The sequence below is a fragment of the Delphinapterus leucas genome, chromosome X, assembly GCF_059928025.1.
Source record: "Delphinapterus leucas isolate spDelLeu-1000000601 "Yukka" chromosome X, BTC_Dleu_Yukka2, whole genome shotgun sequence".
Taxonomy (NCBI): Eukaryota; Metazoa; Chordata; class Mammalia; order Artiodactyla; family Monodontidae; genus Delphinapterus; species Delphinapterus leucas.
The window spans coordinates 132,452,788-132,466,230 of NC_143150.1; the positions used below are offsets into that span (position 1 = coordinate 132,452,788).

General features: G+C 45.2%; 1 protein-coding gene across 1 annotated transcript in view; it reads left to right on the plus strand.

The window, feature by feature from the left end:
* The window catches only part of PRKX (protein kinase cAMP-dependent X-linked catalytic subunit), a 148,311-nt gene extending 135,274 nt beyond the window's left edge, over window positions 1-13,037 (plus strand). Inside the window, exons 9-12 of the transcript XR_002642993.3 lie at window positions 1,344-1,444; window positions 1,966-2,043; window positions 11,177-11,226; window positions 11,442-13,037. The gene's annotated coding sequence lies outside the window, so the exon portion shown is untranslated. The remainder of the gene's footprint in view (window positions 1-1,343; window positions 1,445-1,965; window positions 2,044-11,176; window positions 11,227-11,441) is intronic.
* The last annotated feature ends 406 nt before the right edge of the window (window positions 13,038-13,443 follow it).

Consider the following 13,443-nt stretch of genomic DNA (forward strand, 5'->3'; position numbering starts at 1 on the left):
GAAGAACGTGGTCATCTGCTCTAGGCAAGCGCGACACAAAAGGAGGTGGAATGAAGTCCCCTCTCGCAGAGGGGCTGTGCGTTCCTTGCAAAGGTGTTGTTACTATTTATGGGGAAGGTCATCAGTTTTTCTGAAGTGAGTGTGCTAGCAAACCGAGAATTTTTAAAGAATAAGGTTTTTTTAATTTGATATACGACACTTACATGTAGAAATTGCAATTTTTCTTTAATTAACTGATTTATTTATTTTTGGCTGCGTTGGGTCTTCGTTGCTGCACGTGGGCTTTCTCTAGTTGCGGCAAGCGGGGGCTACTCTTCGTTGCGGTGTGCGGGCTTCTCATTGCAGTGGCTTCTTTTGTTGCGGAACATGGGCTGTAGGCGCGCGGGCTTCAGTAGTTGTGGCGCACGGGCTCAGTAGTTGTGGCTCGTGGGCTCTAGAGCGCAGGCTCAGTAGTTGTGGCTCACGGGCTCAGTAGTTGTGGCTCGCGGGCCTAGTTGCTGCGCGGCATGTGGGATCTTCCCGGACCAGGGCTCGAACCCGTGTCCCCTGCGTTGGCAGGCAGATTCTTAACCACTGTGCCACCAGGGAAGCCCAGAAATTGCAATTTTTAACTCACTTGAAATGGCTGTCCTCTAATTGCTGGGTTACTCTACATGAGAAATTCAACTGCATGGGTGTGGGTATAAGCATAAATTCATATAATATGTAATACATATTATTGTAGCTATCTATCATCTACCAGTGTTTCATATCTATCAATCATCTATCTACTGTCATCTATCAAATCTATCAATCTTTCCTCTATCCATATCTATGTATCTGTTATCTATCCATCCACCAATCATTTATCTGTTCTATCATCTATCTAACATCTATCGAATCTGTAAATCTTTCATCTGTTCATATCTATCTCTCCACCTATCACCTGTCATTTATCTGATGTATCTATCTTTCCATCCATCCATCCATGTATCTGTCTATGTATCTATCTATCCATCCATCCTCTATTTGTCTGTCTGTCTCTCTCTCCATCCATCTTTCTATCTGTTTATCTATCCATCCATCCATGTATCTATCTATGTATCTATCCATCCATCCTTCTGTATGTCTGATTGTCTGTCTGTCTGTCTACCTATCTATCCATCCATCCTCTATATGTCTGTGTCTGTCTGTCTACCTATCTATCCATCCATCCTTCTATATGTCTGTCTGTCTATCTACCTACCTATCTCTCTATCCATCCTTCTATATGTCTGTCTATCTTTCTATCTATCTATCATCTCCCCAGTAAATCATTCACACATAATACCCTCAATGATTCTGCCATTATTCTCATTCTTCAGGTGAAAAAGCACCTGATGGAGTCACCATTTACCTGAGGAAGGGGGACACAGCCATAGGAGATGGAGCTGAGATGTGGCCTCACCTACCCTTTTCATTAAAGGTGTGTGATTCGCAATCACACTTACATTTGACCTGCTCCAGGGTCATGGTTACCCGTATTCATTTGTGTACACAACTATATTCAATTTTGTTATTGTTCTGTAGAATATCTTGCAGTAATTCAGTCAGCATTATAAATACCCACTGGGTATTTAATTTTATTCCACCTTCCTATTACTGTTCAGAGTCCCTGGAATACATCTTTTAACCCAGTTTTTTGAGTTTGTGAAAGCGTTCTCTCTGATAGGGGACAGAAGGTGAATTTCACTTGTGTGAGCTTCTCAATCACAAGGATTCAGAGGGAGTGGGAATTTACAATACAGTCGGCTTCTAGAGAAGCCCGTGGGAGCCCATATAAGTGCCCTGCTACCTTTGACCAGCGCTTATGGTCATGGCTAAATTTGGTTCTTTGTTTTACTGTTGATGTAATAATCAATTACTATGTGATTACTATTAAGCCATCTGACCTATTCCGGATGTAGTTTAAAAACATCTCACTTAATGTTCTCACCCCGCCCCCAGGAGATAGGACTCAAAGGGATCAGTTTTACCGTGGGAAGCAGCCCAGGCACCAGAGCCCTGTTTCCATGGCAGGTAGAGGTAAGTAAGGAAGTGCCATACAGCGGTTCTCATTGCTTCAAAGTATCTTTGCATGAAATACGTCTTGATACTTCACAAAGAGAGTGCATTGCTCAAATCCAGATGTTTTATGGGAGAGTGATGGAAATATTTGTATGGCTGAATTCTAAGTCTGAATTTGAAGCATTTCCTTCGCTCAAATGTTTGAGGACTTTTCAAAATTTAACTTTATTATTTTATTGAAGTGTAGTTAATGTACAATATTATATAAGTTACAGGTTGTACAATGTAGTCATTCACCATTTTTCAAGGTTATACTCCATTTATAGTTATTGTAGAATAGTGGGTATATTCCCTGTGCCGTACAATATATCCCTGTAGCTTATTTTCTACATCATAGTTTGTACCTCTTAATCCCCTCCCCCTATCCTCCCCCTCCCCCCTTCCCTCTCCCCACTTGGAACCACTAGTTTATTCTCTGTATCTGTGAGTCTGCTTCTGTTTCTGTTTTATTCACTAATACTAGTTGTATTTTTTAGATTCCACATATAAGTGATATCATACAGTATTTGTCTCTGTCTGTCTTATTTCGCTTAGCATAATGTGGAGAGAACTTTCATTTATAGGGACGATATCAGCTATACTGAGGGACGCTCACCACCCAGTCTGCCATGAGCCCCCATGACAGATGTATAACCATCCTGTTTCCATGGTCAGTTATTGGGGTTTATGCATCGGCCCTTACCCAGGCACAGAAAATGTGGATTTTTCCATGCCTTTGCCAGACGATACGACGTTAAAATGCCATTCATTTGGGTCAGCCAACCACCTGAAAGATGCGATGTTTGGGGAGGTTGGCTTGAAGGACCATGGCTCGTAGATAGCATAGGTGTTACTTTCAACTCACCCTGGACCACGCCAAAGCTGAGTTCTTAGACCACTGCTGTTGTAGTTCTTCACAGAACTGCTACCTCTGCACAGCACTTTGTTAGTACGCACTGGGTGTTAAAATGAAAATATTTATAGCAGAGTGCATTTCCAAGTTATGTCACTGTGTTCCCTGTGGGGGAACTATTGAAAACATTTTGGGGATTAATGACTCAGAGATACGACTGGAACAGCTTCTCTTCCCAGGGAGAATTGTTGGGAAATGGTTATTCACAGAACAGAAGAGGTATCACTTTTTCCTTTGGCTGCCAAGAAGCTCAGAACTCAATTATTTTTAAAAATCTTGTCCTTGTGGTGGACAGGGACATAAAGACATTGCAGGTGAAGGGGTTGAGGGAAGAGTACATTTATAAATATTCTGTCTTCTGAGGGACAGGGATAAATTGGGAGATTGGGATTCACACACACACAGTACTATCTACCAAACAGACAACTAATAAGGACCTACTGTAGAGCACAGGGAACTCCACTCAGTACTCTGTAATGACCTCTATGGGGAAAGACTCTGAAAAAGAAAAGGTACATGTGTACGTATAAGTGATCCACTTTGCGGTACACCTGAACCTGACAGAACATTGTAAATCAACTACACGCCAACAAACCGTTTAAAAATTAAATAAATAAATACTCTGCCTTCTAAAATCTTTGTGATGGTCAGATTAAATTTATATTTGTTTGGAGAATTGCAAACATATACAAAAGCAGGGAGAAGAGTATATCGTATCCCTCAAATACCCATTGCGCTGAGCGATTACCACCCCCTGGGTAATCTTGCTGAATCCATAGCCGCACCCACTCCCCTCCTTGGACCTCCAGACTCTCCTTGAGGCTAGTCACAGGCGTCAGACAATTGCATTCAGTTATCTAATGTTATCTTATTTTGTCCTGCGTATTCTTAAGCAATAGACACAGTACCTGTAAGGCATGTGATGGGGAGGCAGGCAGACACATGCATATTTGCACAAACGCATGTGTTTTTCCCATGAGTCACTCGACTTCTGCAGCCGTGCTTGGGTTTGCATTCACCCTCAGCCTTGGAAACTGGCCCAAGACCATCCCTTGCTGGTGAGAGGGTGTCCAGTTGCCAGGTCTGTATGGTGCTGATGGCTCTTACCCGAAATTGTTCCTTTCCTTTGACCCCAATGGCATCTTCCGGAGTGGAAAGATGCAATATAAAAATAAAAGTATATCTCCCGTTGGAGTTGGAGGGAACCAATAATTCTTTTCTTCCCTCACCCTCTCGTATCTGGAATCACTACCAAGGGCTGCATTTACCAAGGAGACGATGCTGTCATCCTCGGGATTCTGGGAGGAGAACCCATCCTATCCTAGCATGAGATGACACTACATATGTGCCACCTGCTAAGATCAAGAGGTGACGTGAGTCCAATGCTTCTCAGTACTTCTCCCCTCGTCTGGGAGCAGAGAAGCCCAAAAGCCAGAGAGACGACACTTGCTCTCGATCTTTTCTTTTCTTCAAAACGCCATGACTGTTTCCATGATCCCGCCTGCCTACATCCTTTCAGCTCACTTCTCGGAGTTGTTTCCACATAAATCACCACCTAAAAGCACTATGAAATCACCCACGATGCCGTCCTCTGGAATGCGCTTCGGGGTAACAGCTGCTGTTGGGTTTCTGCTCTTGCAAAACTGGTATTTATGGTAATCCATTTAGCAATTATGATTATCTCAGTTTGTGGGAGCTTGGCAGGGAGTTGACATGGCCTGGCTGCTTTGCAGAAGGAAAGATAATGGACTGAGTTTTCCAGAAGGAGATGACTCAGCGCCTTGAAAGCTGTGCGGAGCAGGGCTGTGCGGGGCTCGTTAGAGGGGAAATGGGATCTCTTTAGGGACACACCCATTACTGGAGACAGCTGGGGCTGTCAAGGATGGCGTGGGCCTTACAGACAAGGTGTCCTCAAAGGTGGAAAACCCTCAGAAAAGCATCGGGAGGTGATGTCTGCGGAATCTTCCATAGGAGACTTCTGCAGAATAAGGTGTCATCGCAACATCACAGAGACTGCACAGCTAATGGTTTCTTAAGGTTTTTGCTTGGCTTCTCCTCAGAGACGTAGAGCGCGGCTTGGCACCCGTCGTCTGTACAGAGCCAGGGAGGAAATATTGGGGGCTTTCTCGGCCCTACACGTCGTCTCAGCTACTCATCTCGGCCTTGCAACGGGTACACAGATACACGCGGTGCCTAAACGGATGCTCTTGGTTGTGTTCCAATAAAGCTTTATTGATCTGAACTTCACATAATTTTCAGGTCTCACAGAATATTGACTTCTTTCATGTCTTTTGACTTTTTCCCCCAACCATTTAAAAAGTACATACTTACTCTTCGCTCGTACACAGAAACAGGCAGCTGGCACGATCTGCTGGGTTATTTGATGCGTTATTAATCTACGGGTTATTGTTCGCCATCTGCTAGTATAGATGACCTGTTTTAGCATTCTGCAGGGAAACAGAACCCATCGGATATCTATCTATATCTATATATCTATATCTGTATCACCTGTCATCTTTCTGTCTAGTCTGTATGTCTGTCTATTATCTACCCATCTCAGTCTATGTAATATTGTCTATCTAATCCATTGCTCTGTCAGTCATCTATTGACCTATCTATCTGTCATCTATCTACTTATCTATTATCTGTGTGTCTATCTATCTACAGAGAGAGAGAGAATTGTTTACGAGTAATTGGCTCCCATGATAATGGAGACCCAGAAGTCCCACCATCTGCCATCTACAAGCTGGAAACCCCTTCCTACTTGCTCACCTGCAGAAGAGAGGACTGAAAGTGACTGATCCGTGTCCCAGGATACTTCGCAGCTGGGGCTGTCCCCTGAGCCAGATTCCTCCAGGTGCATCCACCGTCATTGCAGGAGTCCCAGAGAGGAGCTAGAAAGGCTCACCATGAAGTACACATCTCCTGGCTAGCACCATGCGGTGGGGTCCTCTGGAGATGCTGGGGCAGGGTCCACTCTCCAGCCTTGGTGTCACGGAGACTGCAGAGTGGGGTGACAGTGTGCTGTTTCCACGCAAAGGTCTGAGGGGCTCTGGGTGCTTCTCTTAACTCCATGGAGCCTGGTGCTGTCGTTCCTGTCTGTGAGCCATCCAGCCTGGTCCTCCAGTATCCCAGACGTTGTTCTAAAAGCAGAACGTTTGAAGCTCTAAATGCTTCTATGTGTGGAGGCTGATAGAATCCTCATTTTCCACATGAGGAAGTTAAGATTTAGGGAGGTGAAGAGGTTTGAGAAGCTGGTGGCTAAAGGTGGTGCCGTTAATAAAATGAATCCCAAGGCAATTCACCCATTCAGTCTGATTCCCCTGCTAGTACAGCTACTGTGGCCTTGCGGACAAGGAAGGGGGCAGATGGAGAAAACAGATGCTGATCCTGTCCTCGTAATGTCCAAACAACAAGGACTTGCTTTTATCTGTCTGCAACTGGACTTAATTAGAACGTTAGATTGCTGAGCTGAAATCACCTGCTGGAGTTGGGTCAGACCATCAGACATGCCTGCGTTAAGTGGCTTTGTTTAAATACAGCCTGCAATGGATAATTTTATCTGTCAACTTGGCCAGGCCACAGTGACCAGTCAAACGGTTTAGATGTTTCTGGGAAGATATTTTATACCTGGAGTGAACATTTGCATCGGTAGCCTTTGAGTAAAGCAGATGACCTGCTGTAATGTGGTGGGCCTTATCTTGCTGCCCTGATGACACTTGGACGTACGACTGAAACATCAACTCTTACTGAATTTTCAGGCTGCTGGCCTGCCCTGGGGATTTTGGACTTGCCAGCCCTAGAATCATGTGAGCCAATTCCTTAAAATAACTTCTCTCCCTCTCTCGATGGATAGATAGATAGGTAGATAGATAGATAGATATAGATAGATAGATAGATAGATGTGATGGATGGATGGATGGATAGATAGGTAGGTAGGTAGATAGATAGATAGAAGTGATGGATGGATGGATGGATAGATAGAAGTGATGGATGGATGGGTGGATAGATAGATAGATAGATAGATAGATAGATAGATAGAAGTGATGGATGGATGGATGGATAGATAGATAGATGATAGATAGATAGATAGATAGATAGATAGATAGATAGATGTGATGGATGTACCCAGTGGTACATTTGTAAAATTAAAATAGATGTATGAACCCATTGACATTTATCACCCCAAGTCTGTAGTTTACATTAGGGTTTGCTCTTGGTGGTGTACATTCTGTGGCTTTGGGCAAATGTATGGTGACATGTGTCCATCATTTTATCATCATACAGAGTAGTTTCACTGCCCTAAAGCATCTTCTGTGCTCTGTCTGTTCATTTCCCTTTTTCCCCTAGACCCTGGCAATCACTGATCTTTTTTTCTGTCTCCATATTTTGTCTCTTTTTTTATCATGTCATAGAGTTCGAAGCACACAGTAGGTAGTCTTTTCAGATTAGCTTCTTTCGTTCAGTCATATGCATTTAAGTTTCCTTTCCCAGGTACTTTTTTTTTCTTTTCTGTACTTATTTTTTTAATATGTATTTTTTCATTGGGGTACAGTTGCTTTACAATGTTGTGCTAGCTCCTGCTGCACAGCCAAGTGGCCCCACTGTATGTATGTATACACGTGTCCCCTCCCTTTTGGATTTCCCTCCCATCCAGGTCACCACAGAGGACCAAGTAGAGTTCCCTGTGCTATACAGCAGGTTCTCACTAGATATCTATTTCATACCCAGCGGCGTATATAGAGTTCAGAAAAAAAATTGTCTATGTGCCTATTTATAGTAATATCTATAAGCCTTTCAGGATCCATCAGGGGGATTTCTCTTTCCCCAGCATCACCTCCCCCTCTGCTGTCATCAACTGACAATCACTTTTCTGGTTGTATTCCTCACCAGTCCTATATTCCAGATGTGGCAGCTGGGCAGGCATGCACGTGGACCACTATCTCTGTACATTTGCCATCCATAAACACTCACTTCATTCTACAACCATTTCTTAATGTCTAGCCTCTTCACAAAACACATAGGAGTGAGGACTCACCCGATCTACCATTTTGGAAATGGTCTATAAATGTTAGAATGTGTCCTGCCGACATCCATCCTGCAATGCTCAGCTCACAAAAACCCATCTCCTCTTCCAGGATCCTGCCCTAGACTCGCCCCGCCGGCATACATCGCTTCTCTGGGCCTCCACGGTACCCAGGGTGACCCGCCCCCAACCCCCAATGGAATGAAACGATGCCCACGGGCAATGAGCCAACCCAGTGAGGCATGAGGAAGATTGGAACCATCTGGAGAGGAAATCTCCATGAGTCTCTCTCTCTCTTGTGTTTTTTTTTTTTTTTAATTTTTATGGGAGTAGAGTTGCTTTACCGTACTGTGTTAGTTTCTGCTGTGCAGCAAAGTGAATCGGCTCTACGTATACCTGTATCCCATCTTTTTTGGATCCCCTTCCCATTTAAGTCACCACACAGCGGTGAGTAGAGTTCCCTGTGCTACACAGTAGGTTCTCATTCGTGATCTATTTTATACATAGTGCCAATGGTGGATATATGGGAGATTGGGGTTGACATATATGCTCTGTGATTCTCTCTAAATAGCCTGGGTTCGGAAGAAATGGAAGCTTGGCTAGCGGGTGGCAGGACCCCAGTGGTAGCATGGCCGTGGGGTATGCAAACTGGACAGCCAACACCTGTATCCATCTGATGACACCTACAGTGGATACATCAAGCATGGTGGGTTGTCCGTGGCTTAGACGTCTCCTTCTACCAGAAGCTCCCAGGTGTGTCTGATTGGAGCTGAATCATGACAAGCCAGAGTTGAACTTGCTGGGATAAGAGCCTGGAGCCAGACAACCCTGTCTCTGTGGAGATTTAGGGGAGCAGCAGGGACCACCCTCCTTGGCCACCAGTTCTGGCATCGTGGAACCCAACTTGTCTTCTGAGAACAGATGGGCTCCATGGGGAACAGGTGAACCACTGAGAAATGCATGAAAGATTCTCACAGCCGTTGACAAAGAGGATAAATCCAGGACGAAAATGGTGGTCGACCTCTCTCTAAAAGAGAACACCCGACCTGGGCACATTACCTTATTTGTGGTATTTTCCACCTTCTGATCATTTAGAGCAGCTCGGGGGTAGGACGGCTTTGTTCTAATCATTTGAGAACTTGGGCTTACACTCTCCACCCCCCGACCCCGTTCTAAAAAAAAAAATCCTCCAAATCTCTTCTTACCCTCCAGTTTCCCCCTTCTGAGAATGGTCCCACTGTAGTTGAACCTTGAGCCACGTGGAGGTTCAGAGCACCAAAAATTCGAGTATAACTTAGAGTCAGTACTCTGTGTCCATGGCTCCTCCATATACGAGGGTTCAGCTAACTTGGATCGTGTGGTACTGTCGTACATACTTAGTGGAAGAAATGTGCTTAGAAGTGGACCCATGCCGTTCAAACCTGTGTGGCTCAAGGGTCAACTGTATATATACATAATTATTCAAGTCAAAATCTGGAAGTGGGTGCTTATTGATTCCCTTCTTTCTGTCCTGATCTGAATAATGGTAAACCTTAGAGAATCTACCAACAAAGCAATACCCAGCCCAGCCACTTCTCCCCAAACCCACTGTGACACTTGGGTTTCTCCCACCTGGTACTGAGCCCGCTGGTCATGCTGGATCCAAGGTGTTAATGCACGTCAGACTTTTAGTCTCATGCTGGCACACAGTAGGTGCTACAGAATTGTTGCCCATGATTATTCCGAGAGTAATTGCCCACCCCACCTCCCAGTTATTCTTCCATTGAATGGTTTTCCTCCAAACTGCTACTGACATAAAAGCAACCTGGCCTTTATAGTGATCAAACATCATGTATTAAAGGCCTTTCTGGGCAGAAGGATAATTCCATGTCAGGTGCAGTCAAGTTTAACCGTGTGTGACTGTGAAAACTGTGATAAGGTGGGTGGTAGAATTTTTATAGGAGATGCTTTTGCCTTAGGCATCAGATGCACGCCGTCATGGGAGAAGGCTCGGCAACGGTTCATCTGAAAGGACCACGCCGCGATGTGTTTGTTTTCATTAACAGTGTGCTTGGTGTTGGAAATCTGTAGCGTATGGGTGCTCGCTTAAACCAGTTATTCACTGGGTGTCATTTTCTTACAGAAACAATACTAAGCGTCTCCCCGTTCTACGTCAGGTACCACGTGGTGCTATACAACAGTGCAAAAATCGTGCAGCCTGTTTTGCTTTCATTTTAGAAACAAAATGAGGAATAGCTTGATTATCTTGAGCACTGACGAGCTGAATTTGAAGGAGTTGCAGGTGGAGGCGTGGGTGGTGTCCTTGTCATTGGGTGATGGGAGGACACCACCGTGCTTTGTTTGGGACAGATTCGGGAAAGAGAAGAAAAATGGGATATCTGTGTGAAACAGCTCTAACGTGGTATTCTCAGACTTTAACGTGCTCACGTGTGAGTCTGACATGGTGGGTCCGAGGCGAGACTTGAGAACATCCATTCGTGGCTGGCACCCAGGCGATGCAGATGCCCGGTGGCCCATGTGTTGAGTGGGAAGGGTCTAGAGACGTATTCCAGTGGCCCAACATAGTAGCCAGTAGTCCTCCCTGCCTAACTAAATGTAAATGATTTAAAATAAAAGACAACTTAAAACCTTACTTCCTTGGTCATACCAGCTATGTTTCAAGCAAGTGCTGGGTAGCCGCCATGTTGGATGGCACAGCATAGAACGTTATTCCAGCACTGCAGAAACTTCTACAGGACTGTGTTCGTCTAGAGGCTGGCTGTCACCAAGGAACATGTAGTTACAATAAGGCTAATGGGTTTTTTTTTTGTTTTTTTTTTTTTTATTTTTTTTTGCTAATGGGTTTTTAATCTTTGGAATTTTTTTTTTGATTTTAAGATTCGAAGGGGCATGAATGAATACCCACGTGAAATTCTGTATACCACCGTAAAGCCCTTCATAATCAGGGCACAAATATATGTCCCTCAGAACATGGGGCTCCCTAGATATTCTAAAAGGCCCTGATATGAAAGAGCTAAATCCTGAAAAGTGTCCCAGATTGCCACATTTCTAAATATGTTTGTTACACATACTCCTATACCCCCTATGTAGGGTAGCTGTAGAAGTCTACAGCTGTTTATATACACGCATCTGCATATTCTCATATTTTCTTACAGTTATTTTACATTCTCTAGGTGAGCAAAAGACAAGAAGATTCGGGCTTCCCGGAAGCGGAATCACGCAGGTGAGTAAACAGCTGAAAAGTCAACCAATCGTGTTTGAAAATGAGAAACGCACACTGGCTGCGCTGTCACTGGAGATGCAGGAGGCTGATCCCGTTGAGACGTCAGGGGCTGTGCCGCTGAGAGTAAGGCGAACTGCCTTGACAAAGACCCCGGAGAATTTCGTAGACTTAACGCAGCCACAGTTTGTTTATTTTAAATGACTCGTCCTTTGCAGGTGTTCCTACTTGAGGAGATTTCTTCCCGGCGGTGAGTGAGAGATCCAGGTTCCTGGCCAAACTGGTCCTCTGCCGTCAGCAACACCTGCCTCCCAAGGTACCCCTGCTTACATTTGTTGGTTTGTTGCTGTTGGTGTCTTTTGTTGCCGTCGCTTCAGTGCCGCACGGCTGGAAGAGAGAAAACACGTACACGCTTACCCATGGGAGGTTTCCATGGTGTGCATCCTTCTATTCACATTCCTCGAGCCGGAGCTCAACCACACAGACACATCAAATACTGAGACCAGCTGGGAGGTGATGCCAAGCTGAGAAGAGGGATAATTTGCTTTGGGATCAGTTAGTAGCCTCTGCCCATGGATAAAACCCTCCGTTGATGCGTATGCAAGCAGTGACAGGACTCATCCCTTGCTGCCGGGACTGTACGTTGGTACAATCGCTTTGGAAATCCATTTGGCGCCTTCTTGAAAAGCTGAAGGTGACTCAGAAGTTCCCCTCATCGGTAGAAACTCTAGAGAATGTCTTGCATGCGTGTCCGTGTATAAGCGTGCTCTCAGGAGTAATGCCTCTCATACTGCAACCTGCAGACAGCCCTCGTGTCTGCTGGCAGGAGAGCAGATATATAGAGTGTGAAGTGATCGACAATGGAATATTGTACAAAAGTGAAGCAAGTTGACTGAATATACAGGCAACGTCCTCATGCATTTTAGAAATGCACAGTTGAGAGAATAGAGTACAGGAGACCAGACAGTGTGCTATCAATGAATAAAGCAAGCAGAATGGAATACTAATATGTTGTTGAGAAATACACAGACCTTCGGCGAAGTCATTACTATTTTCTTATTGCGCAAAAAAATTTGGGAAAATACTTAACTCTGGGGGGAGTGGTTCTCGAGGAGCATTGAAAGGAAAGGGGATCCCAGAGAGTAATAACGATTTGGAAATGTTCTCGATGTTTGAAGCGGCTGGTGGATCCATGCTTGTTTTGTCTATTCTTTACCTTCACATCACTGCATATCTTCTTTTGAAGATCGCCAACAGTTCACACAAAAAATAAGTTCGTTTTAGGCGCAGTAAACTAGTTTTAGCCAGTCCTGGGTGGCTTCCCACCCCCTGGTTAATTCCCCATCGTTGAAAGGATCTTTTTGATTCACGAGTAGCTTCTCTACGACCGTCTTTTGCTGTCACCATCATTTGCGGGGCTTATTGATCAAGAGGTGGTGACCCAACCCAAACTAGGTCCATACGATTGATCCCGGAGGGAGGAAGCTCCTGGAACCCTTTCAGATTCAGGGCAGAAAACAAACAGACTTGGCTGTTTTGTCTTTAGTTTGTAGAAGATCTTTTCTGGAAGGTTCCGGTCTTTTTCATCAATGGCTGTTCTGCAGGGTTGTGATTTTGGTGTGTCCGTGAGGTGAGGTGACCTCGGGGTCTTTGCTCCGCTGTCTTTGCTGCTTGGCCCCCGACTGGGCTGTTTGGAGCCTGAACTCAATTCCTCTGCTTCCCATTGCTACGTCCTGCCACCCCGAGTGTCCTTGCCTCTCTCTTGAGGAGACTAAGGGTGTTCGAATAGATAATTTGGGGAAGACCCTGACACAGGGTGCATTAGAGGCTTGTTCAGTTCCCAAAGATCAGTCCCTTATGAGAGAGTTGCCCAGGAAGCCTGCAAGTTCCCGGCGCCCTGTGTCACCTCTGTCTCTGTCCGTGGCCCCGAATCAGCAGCTATGTGTCTCTCCCCCGCACTGCAGGACCCATTGCCACATCTGCACCGTGGATGTTACCCTGCCCTGAATCTCATTTACAGCATCCCTCTGCGGCTTTCTGCCCCGAGAAATGCTCCCCAAACATCTCCCCCTGAGACACACATGCCTCTGCTTTTGGAATCAGCCCCAGAGATTCACCCCCTCCCTCCCTACTACTTCCCTGGCATCCCCCCAACAGAGCCTGGCACGCTCCCCAGATGGTCTCTTTGCACTGTCTGTCATTTCATGATAGCCCTGGTCT